Source organism: Anabrus simplex, chromosome 1 (assembly GCF_040414725.1).
Source record: "Anabrus simplex isolate iqAnaSimp1 chromosome 1, ASM4041472v1, whole genome shotgun sequence".
Lineage (NCBI taxonomy): Eukaryota > Metazoa > Arthropoda > Insecta > Orthoptera > Tettigoniidae > Anabrus > Anabrus simplex.
Window position 1 is genome coordinate 1,673,013,093 of NC_090265.1, and position 11,497 is coordinate 1,673,024,589.

Genomic DNA, 11,497 nt, shown 5'->3' on the forward strand with positions numbered 1-11,497 from the left:
GTAACTTTTATGAAACAGGCCCAAGGCAGTAAAACTCATTTCATTTTGCAAATAATCACCATTAAGTAAGTATCATGAAAGTTAGTTGAAATGAGAAATAGTGTTTCCTGTTGAAATAGGAATCCGGATCTGTGGCTGGCTTATCAATTCTAACATGTGTTCCATCTATAACCCCAATTACGCCTGGAAAACCATTTGCTTGGAAATAAGCCTGAATTTCACGTTTCTCTTGAACTGTAGGCCATCTGATTATTTCTCGAGACAAATTACTTAGAAAGTACGTCATCCTTTGGACAATCTTGTGTAGGCTACTAATAGTTAAATTGAATCGGTCTGAAACATCCCGAAATCCAGCAGATTCATGACCAGCAAACCATAGGAACACCAAAACGAACTTGAGTGCGGAAATTTTTCCAAATTCACCTACTTGGTGATGATAATACGGTGACAGTGAGAAACGTTCTGCTATGTTTTCTGCTACTTCTCTGCTGACTCGAAAATGTTCAACGAACTCCTTATTATTATACTGCGGAATCGTATACTCAAAATATCCTTCGTTTTTGGGCTGTCGTCTTACTTCCAAAAGCAGCTCTAAATCATCATCACTTGAGCTTGACTGACTGAAAACCTCATCTGAATCACTGGACTCGATATCAGACATAGTGCTCTTAAACTACTTCAAGACACACAGGATTCGACACTCACAGCTGATCTAATCACGGCCGTAAAGTAAGTCAGGTCAGTTACGAAACTAACAGATGGCACTGGGGTATGCGCGCGCATATTCTGACTCGCTGACTCAAAGAGTTTTCGTCCAGGATCAGAAACTGTTCCAACAGTTTGCTTGGTGCTCTCCAACAGTTTGAAAAGCTTGTACGAACAACACACCAGTAGTCAGCAACTGTGATGATCGCTACTACGAACACGAATTTGAATGTGCGCATGCGTCTGATAGTTGGCAGCAGTTTCTCACTGTACTACGAACAAAGCTATTATGATACACTTTTCTTTGACACTATGACGGTAAGAATAATGTTATGGCACATATGCATTGTATTTAATGAGATGGGGTGCTTGTAATGCATTGATATGGATATTACATGATATTTGGAATGGTAAATGGTGAATGAAATAATAATATAAGCAGCTGTTAAGTTGTGATGGTGATATTTATTTTTATTTGAGAGGTTGGTCATAGTAGTCTTCTGTGAGATGATGTTATGTGCAAATTATGCATTCTAAGATATATATTGAAACGTACTGCTTTCAATTGCTGTTTTTATTCCCAGATACACTCAAAGTAGGTTAGGATACGATCTCAATGCCATCGATACAGTGTTGTTTTGAGTATTTAGGATCATCAAATGAGCCAGGAGGCTAGTAATGATAATATTTAGGCCTTCACTGAGTTATTTATGACCATTTTCAAGTACTCTCACACATGATAACCTAATTTCTGATTTTATGTGAGCATGTTGACACATCACTGGTGACTTAGTCATTCATATACGGATTTTTAGATGAAGGTAGAGTCTTCTAACATGCCAGTTTTTCCACTTGTATAATTTGTTAGAAATTAAATGAAATACACTTGGCAATGCTACATTCAGCCAGATACGCACTTAAGTTAAATTTTAACCTGGATTAAGGTAATAATTATGTGAATTAACCACATAAGCCATATGATAGTATTATTTTGAAATCAATCACGACTTAGAGCGGACCTGAGTTTGCTTATATGGAGATCGGATTCTATGAAACATGAAGAGAAGGGAAAATTCAAGCATATTATTTAACTGAAGTCCTTAGAAAACAGACATTGCTTTCCCATATGTTTTTCTACTGTGTATGGACACAGATATTAGATTTAGCCCAAAGTGACATTCGTTTCACCAGTCATATTTGAGTTAAAGGTTAAATGACAGAACTTCAAATGACTTCGAGGAGCAATTCAGCTCAGAGAGAAGAGATTCCAAATCTTAATGAATTATTTATTTGGCAATTTACACTGCGTTCTACATTCTGTTAAAAGACTATAATCTGGAATGATGAATACATTAATGAATGTAATTTTTCTTTCATTTTTAACCAATTAGATGCATCTAATTCTTACAACTCTATTTAGTATGTTTTAATTAATATTTTTTAATTTTTCAATTGATTCTTGGAATATTATTTATATATTACTTAGATTTCCAACAGGCCAAGGTATTAATGAATCGATAATTATGGCCTAGATTTCAGCCACTTATTACAAGTTTTCCAAACTTATTTTTTTTAAATCTCAACTTAACTGTAACTGATTGAAATACTTACAACATTACGAAGCTACCTATGCTGTGTGAGACATTTTCAATGAGATGTTAGGTAACATTTCCTTAGTATTTGGACTGAATATTCAATAAATGTTGAATAGTGAAACTTCATAATTCTTTTAATGCCTACTTAGTATAAGAACTAGATGTAAGACTATAACTTATTTTTACTTGCGATTTCGTGGGCGACACATGTGAATCAGTTGAAATACTGTATTGACCTGATATTTGCGATTAATTTGGCGACATGCAAGTATGGTATCCGACTGATAGCATATAGGAGACGTCCTTCTGCGAAGGTTGAGATTTACCATAGTCCATCGGCGTACTTTCTCAAGTGGAACTCATAGCCCGGAAACATTAATCAGATAGAATCGTTTATATCAAGAGCTAGTCTGGATCTCATGCATCCTCACCTGGACGCGGGAATGGTGCATAACAGGGCAAACACGACTGAGGGAATATGGGGCGCAGGCACTGGCTGTGTTTACCTTGCAGTTACGCCACTAGTCAAAGCAGGGAACACTCCTTTCCTATACAGAGCGAACACGTAAGGTTGGTAGGTGCATATGTCATGCGATATGCAGTCCCCTGCTGCCCTGCTTACTCGTAACTTATGCTTAACTTTTGGACACTAGTGTATCTTGTTTAACTGTATTGATGGTTTGGGTCGGCTTTCTATGGATTTTTAATGACAAGTGTTTGTTTCTTCTTAGTACTGTGAGATCAGGAAAATTTAGTGTATGGTTATCATCAATTTCTAATATGAATTTAATATGTGGACCTATGTTATTCTATTGATCCAGTTTTATGCAGTTATTACTGACTTTTTGGTCTATTATAACAAAAACGTTTTTGACATATCTAACCCATTCACAAATATAAGGATAGGAAGCTTCCACCTAATCAATACTTTGTCTTATTAATGTATAGGACCGGTTTCGACCTTTTTAGAGGTCATCCTCAGCTGGTCATATATTCTAAAGTTAACGTAACATATAATTAAAACATCACTAAATTCAATGAAGAGTGTCACATGATATGAATAAAACAAATTCATGTAAATCACTTTTGTATTATTCTGTCTCTCATGGTTAGCTCATTTTAGTGTCAGATTAAATTATATATGGAATTGTGGGTTGATAGGCATACTATTTTTTTTTTTTTATGAACATCTGCTGGTTGAGTTTCAGAAGTCTCAGCTCTCCAGGGTTGAGCCTGTTCCAATGGCTATCATATCTACTCGTTGATTCACTGAGCGTAAGCCCATGTTCTTTCATTTATAGTGAGAAAAAGTATATTGGGTAATCAATTCTATAATATTGAGAAGGCAAGTGAAGTGGTCAATCACTCATCTCTGGATTCTGTAACAAATGCCATCTTCAAAACCGCCTCACATTGCATATAGGATGGGAAACCTCCAAAATTTATTCAAGGTGCGAAATCTCAAATGGGTAAACTGAAAGAATTTACCTGCTGCTCAGAAAAAGCTTGAAGGAAAAGACATATTTCAAAAAGAAGAAACAAAAGTACAAAGAACATATAACAGCAATAAAACCATCAAATACTTCTTTCATAATTTATTCAATTATTTAATAAAGTAATACATCCAAAAAATAAAATTATACATATAACATATACATTTCAGTCTTTCATATCTCAATTAAAATCTACAATTTCAACAAGAAGCACCATGAAGCACCAACCTTTGGGTTGTAACAACTAGAATTCATCATACCCTGAAATGCATTACAAAAAGGGAGAGAGAGAGAGAGAGAGAGAGAGAGAGAGAGAGAGAGAGAACCTTTTCCATTATAGTAAGAGTTACTTAAGGAAAATCAGACTTTTCACAAATGGCTGATTCAATTGAAGACTAGGTTAATATTTACAGTTCAATGCATATTTGTCATGCATTTAAGAATTTTACTTGAGATTAAATTTCATGTCATTTTTAAAAATGCATACAGTATTTCATAACATACAGTTAAATAACAATTTAAATACTGTTGTTTCATTAACTGAAAATTACTTTTTGTGCTACCTCTTTCACAGGAAGACTTTGTCAAGCAAAGTGGGAAAGAGAGATTCATAGTTTGTCTACTGCTTTAATATTATTAATTCAAATTCAAATTAATTCAAAACATTAATGTACCATTTCAGAAGGCCTGTAATACCTCAAGCAACATCACTGATAATGCCTTACCAAGGCATCAGAACCAGCACTTGTAATTTGGATTACACATAAGACTAACACTCATACCTTATAACTACAACATTAACAGTCATGTACATCCTTTCAACTCCATCTTGTGCCCCTCCCCAGGGGTCTACAGTCATTCCATGTAAGCAAGGACATATCTTCTGTAGGAAAGTTTTCTCTTTTCTTACACTGGCAACTATGAAAAAAAAATGAATCTACAATTTTCTGTAAGGAAAATATGTTACAACTATTATGAGCCAGATTCAAGGCAAAAATGTATGTGAATTCAAATAATACCTGGTATGTACATGACTGCAATTTACAGAATGTACAAAGTATGATAATATTCATGGTTATAAATGGTTTAATGCTTCTGATTATTGTTTCCATATTAAAAAACATAACTGTGTAAGCAAATCACCAAAATTATTTAATACTGTACTTTATCTATAAAGATTACAATTGAGAAAATTATATTCTCCTTTCTACTGACTGCTTTAAAGGGTAAAACAAATTCTCTGTCCAAGACAGATTTAATTTAACTTATCAAGTTCCCCCCCTCCCCCAGCACTATTTTAATACACTATATTTGTTTGTAAAATTACAATAGATGACAATGTGAGTTACCATCAACTGATGTGCAATAAATTGAACACGACAATATACAAATTTTATATTTTACAGTAATTCATCAATTACATACCTTTAATCTTTCTTAATGGCTAATATGCTCTCCTTAGATTTGTTAAATGATTTGGAAATAGTCTCCAAAAGCTCTGAGTGCATACTTTTTTAAGCTCATGATATGAAATCACACTTGAATCTGAGACATGGTGCATGGCTTTGTGGAACAATCTAGTTTTGCTAGTCTTCTTCTGCAGATAGTGCAAATGTTTTTCTATAGGATTAATGTTAGCCAAATTCTTTGGCCACTTGGCACACAAATAGTCACTACAGAATTTCTTGACTTTCTTTGGAGTGTGCCAAGGAGCCAAATGTTAATGAAAAATTCCATCACCATCTGAAAACCTTTCCTTCAGATCATGAGGTTACTTTTCATCTTGTGATTGATATGTACTGTGTGTTCTAGTCCTTCATAGGACAAACACAGTCCACTTGGTGACCACAATAATTATGGTGTCAAGTCTATATAGTCTGACAGGTGGAAAAATTATTCACCTTCAAAATGTTGACATACAATTTCTAATCACTAGACAGCACGCCTATAACCCTAAGGTCGCTGTACAGGGTATGAAGCCAGCATTGCCTCTGTCTTCCTACTGATCCTTTACCATGCACTTACAGTGCAAAAGCCCTCTTTGCCACAGTTGTTTCTCTGCTCAAAGTATGAGACCGTACCAGAGTAAACAGCTTTCCCTCATCTCCTCTACGACTGGATCCACTCCATATTTTCCGTGCACTTCATTGTTGCTCCACTTCTTTGGTAGCTGGTCAGCTTCTGGCACTGTAAAGAGTGACTGGCCAGATGAAAGAGCAGTATATTTTTTATTTAAGCTGATATGGAAATTTTCTATCACAGAGGACACCAATCATAGTCCACCATTTAAGCCAAGCATTGCCTATAAAGTTGGTTATTTCTGGCGGAAGAGTCCTGTTCTCAGCAATCATCGAGCCAAGGTATTTAAAAGCCTTTGTTTTTGGTAAGTTGATATCAATTATGTAAATGGTAACTCTTTTGTTCAAGTATGTGGTAAAATACTATATTTACTCGCATATTAGACCCCCTTTTTTTCCCACTTTTACAGCCAAAAAAAGTAAGGGGGGTGGGTCCAATATGTGATAACCTCAAATTTTGTGCACTGAACACATGGCTTTTAGACTATAAAGAGTTATAAATTATACATGTAAACATTCTACACTATTATTTAAGAAACTTATGAATGTATTTGAGTTATACTGGCCATTTTCATTTGAAGGCAGTATTTCTAAATGTAAAAAGACAATAACTAAACACAATTTTTAGGCCTACATATAAAGTAAATATAGTCAGTTTTAGTTACTCATATCATGTCATTAGTTTCATCTCATTAATTTCTCTGATTAGGTTCATGTCAGGAAGGGCATACGGTTGTAAAAACTTGCTACGAAGATTTGTCGCACTTCACATTCGACCCCATAGAGAAAAGGGATAAGAGTATTGTATTATATTATGCAATACTGATACGAAAGAACTTAATGGCCAATCATTTGTCTCTGCCAGTTGAGCAGTAGACCTTCCACACAGTAAACCTAAGTAAACCTAATCACTGCTTTCATTTGAATTATTGTCTTGTGCCGCCAACTTCCCTGCTACCGGCATGTCATAATTCCAAATAACATCTTCACTGCCATCTCGTCAGCCAAGATTTCGAGGTCCCGTCTTTTTTAAAACTTTTAAAAATAGTTTTGTTCCCGAATACAGAGTCCAAACAGTGAGAATCTATTCCCAAATGGTTTCTGGAGAGGGTCTCTGATATTCCCAGTTGGTGTATACGTAGCAGAAGCCACTACTTCTGAATAAAGCCATGCTGTAGAAAGCATGCCAAACAACCAGCTGATAACTAGCGTATGTTACGAGTTGTACTTCCGAATGTAATACATAGTGACTGGAAGCGTTCTTTGGATAACTGCTGCTGTTGAAAGCCAAACCGTTATTTTAAAGTATATTTCATGCTTATTCTCCACATTTATCACATCAGGACTTACCTAAAAGCTGTAAATGAGATAAAGAGAGACCGCACTGTTTAGGTTAGGTATGCTATCAAGTGCCCGCATAGTCCCAGAAGTTCCACTTCTTACAAAATTGTACAAAATTATTTTGATATCCTCCGAGTGAATACTACAATATTTTATGTCTAATTAAGACGAAACTTTACACAGACAAAGACATGTTTCGAACTGGCATTGGGTCATCATCAGTAAGACATATATGAACATGAGATTCATAGTGTGCAATAAGTTCCACGACAGGAAGATTAAAAATAAATAACAGGATAGTTTGCCGCATTTATCGATGTCTACAGGTGTTACATAAAATCAGCTTCATGGTCCGTATTGCACTTCAATAGATTCACAATTAAGTATTTATTTATTTTCCACCTAGTCGATACAATGATTGCTTAAGGCAATTTTTAATGGTCAAAAGTGGTATATGTTTCGTATATTATCAACATCTTCAGCCACATAACACTGTTTAGATGAAAAATATATAAATTGACAAAGTAATGCTTTAGAGGAAGTGTCCTTGAAATTAACATAAGATTGACAACATTAAAACAAACAAATAACTCAAGGACACTTCTTCTAAAGCATTACTTTGTAAATTTATATATTTTTCATCTAAACAGTGTTATGTGGCTGAAGATGTTGATAATATATGAAACATGTACCACTTTTGACCATTAAAAATTGCCTTAAGCAATCATTATATCGACTAGGTGGAAAATAAATAAATACTTAATTGTGAATCTACAGGTGTGGTGGTAAAGCGTTTTATTTCATAATGTTTAATTTCGTACGATCGTTGTCTCCATTCTTTTATTAACGCTTAGTATGTTTTGTTTGGCGTCTCCAAATATTGTTAAGTGTTGTTGTTATTATTATTATTATTATTATTATTATTATTATTATTATTATTATTATTATTATTATTATTATTATTCGTGAGGTACATTGGCGAGTAAAACAATTATTATGATTAGATTGTTTTTTTATCACATTTTAAACCTACTTCTCTCGAAAAAAAACCTATATTGGCCCGAGTTACGAGATATTAAGCGATCACTTTGTTAATGATCTCGCCTGCCATATTAATAGCAACAACCATGAATATTTCTTAAAGTAAACTCATTTCCTTATCCCGAGGTGGTGCAGCTCTTGTTTTAGACAGGCCCCAAGTGGAAGGGAATTGCATGTACCATTCTTACCGCATATCAGCCTGACTGCCATTCGTAAATTTCTGACAATACGGTATTGGGAATCGAACTCGGGCTCCCGAGAACGGCAGCTAATTGTGCTAACCATTACGCTGGCGGATATTCTTAACTACAACACACAGACATATATACATGACTGATGCGAGTTTGCAATGTGCGAGTCAGACACAAAACTATTCACCCATTTGTGCAACGTTGTCAGAGCTGCAGTAGGCCTACGCTACGGAGGAGATTTCGTACCTACGAAACACAGATGTACCGCATGACTCTGAGGCGCGTTTTCATTGTGTGGGTCATACGGACGAAACTATTCACAAATTTGTGTGATGTCATCAGAGCTGCAGTAAAGCTTGTACCCACTTCGAAGCAGAATCGTTGTTCTTTGACAAATTACGCTCGCGGGGGTCTTGCATGCAAGTTTTTTCATTTTCATCTCAAAAAGCCAAGTGGTGTCTAATACACGAGTAAATACGGTATTAGTGTTCTTCAAAATTCATCTGCAGGCCAAACTCATTGAAGCAATAATAAAATATGACATGAAATATAATGGCTTAACTGAAGATATGACAAAGAAAATAATAATACTGTAATGTTATTGTTTTTACGTCCCACTAACTACTTCTGACAGTTTTCGGAGATGCCGAAGTACCGGAATTTAATCCCATAGGAGTTCATTTATGTGCCAGTAAATCTACAGATACGAGGATGGCCTACTTGAGCACCTTCAAATATCACCGGACTGAGTCAAGACTGAACCTGCCAAGTTGGGGTCAGAAGGCCAGTGCCTCAATTCCATGAGCCACTCAGCCCGGCTGACAAAGAAAAGACAAGATTGGAAGAATAGGATAAGTATAACTATGCATAAGGATTATGATGCAAGAAGGAAGAGACACTATCAATCAAGGCCTGGGGAGTCTTTCACGCCCTTCATGGCCCTGATCTTCCTTTGGGCGATACCTTCGTTGTTCAAAGTGTCAGATCCCTTCCAATTTTTCTCTCTGATTAGTGTTATGTAGAGGATGGTGCCTAGTTGTACTTTCTCTTAAAACACCAATCACCACCACCACCTCGAGCCAGCGTATGCTCCAAAGATTTGCGGCCTGCTGGAATTGAGGTAACAGACCTCATAAGCCATAACTGCGAAGACCGGCAAAGACAAGAGCCTCCAGCTAACGCCAGAATGGCCAAGGAACACATCAGTCAGGGAATCAACAATTACCCAGCCTGAGAGGCTGATGGAGACTATGCTGAGAGGACTGCATTGGAAGACGTGTTTGATCCATCTGGATGACATCATTGTTTTGGGAGGCTCTTTGAGGAACACCTCAAGAACTTGAGTGAGAGTTATGGAAAAATGAGAGCAGCCCAACTGAAGTTCAGTCCAAACATTGCCGGGGCATCACACAACCCAAATGGCATAACCTTGGACTGCCAGAAACCATGTCCAATCAAAATTGCAGTCTTCTTTCAGTCCTTCAAGAAGGAAATACAGTACCTTGGCTATATTGTCTCAAAGGAAGGAGTCTGGACCAATCCAGAGAAAATCAGGGGGATAAGGAAGTGGCCAGTACCCAACCACAAATCCCAGCTTCGAAGTTTCCTTGGCCTCTACACCTACTAGCATCAATTTGTCAGAGGATTTGCCAACATCACCAAACTGTTGTATCATCTTATGGAGAATGACCAATGATGTATCTGGATGGAGGAATACCAGAAAGCTTTTGACCACCTGCTTACAGCACCAGTATTGGCACATCCCAGAGCAGGAGCAAAGTTTGTGCTCAAGTCTGACACCAGTGAATTTGGATTTGGGGGAAATCCAGTCTCAAGTCATGGATAATGAAGAGAGGGTAGTGCCATACTTCAGCAAAGTAATCTCTAAACCAGAAAGAATACTGCATCACCTGGAAAAAACTGCTAGCTAATGTGAAGACCCTTGAGTGTTTCTGTAAGTACATAATGACCAAGAATTCCTCATCACGACTGAACATGCATCGCTCATGTAGCTTTTAAATTTCAAGAACCCAGGACAACTTACAAGATGGCTGGACAGACTACAGCAGTACAACTACGTGATTGAATACTGCAAAGATTCACCTTCGTTCCAATGCCACTGTCCCAAAGACCTCGTCCAGAGGACTACAAGCTCTGCTCCAAGAGAGAGGGTGAACATTAAGTTTGGTGCAGAAGAACCACTGTGGAGTTTGAAGGAAACTGTTGTGATGCCTGGATAAAAGCACAGAGTGATGACAAAGGCACTGGACTGCCAGCCAAGTGGAAGAGTACCCATGTTCTGAGGCCTGGATGGATACATATTTTGAACCTCAGCCCCAAACCTAAGTCATACTGCTCACAATGGGATTCAATAGTGTCCAGGATGGATTGCTGAAGTGCGTCTGGGAAAGCAGTAACAGGAAGATGTTCTGAGAGTAGGTGGCTGTCGCATGAGGTATGCTGACAGAAGTCTTGAAGAAAGTTCATGGTAGAGCTTCAGGATACCTTGGGATCAAGAAAACCCTAGAGAAAGTTCACGAGAGGTTCTACTGAGTGGTATGCCAAGTGGACGCAGAAGACTTCTGCATGAAATACAATGAACTTGCAGTCAGCAAGGGACCAAACCAGAGATGTAAAGGCCAAATAAAGACGTATGTGGGAGCAGCCCTCAAGAGAGTGGCAATTAAAGTGACCTGGACCATTTCCTACAAATGATACGGGAAATCGCTATATACTTGTGGCGGCCTCTAGTATCAATATGTGTGTATAAACTCATAACTACATACTCACCATCACCGACTACTTCAGAAAGTTGGCAGAGGCGTATGTGCTCCCAATCCAGGAGGCAACTATGATAGCAAAACACCCTCGTGAATGAGTTCATCAACAGACATGGCATACCGTTTGAACTACATTCCAACCAAGGACAGAACTTCGAGTCAGCTGTCTTCCAAAACCTGTGCCAACTGCTGGGTGTCCAGAATACTAAGATCACAACTCTACAACCCCAATCAGACACAATGGTAGAACAATTCAATAGAACCATTGAGAAT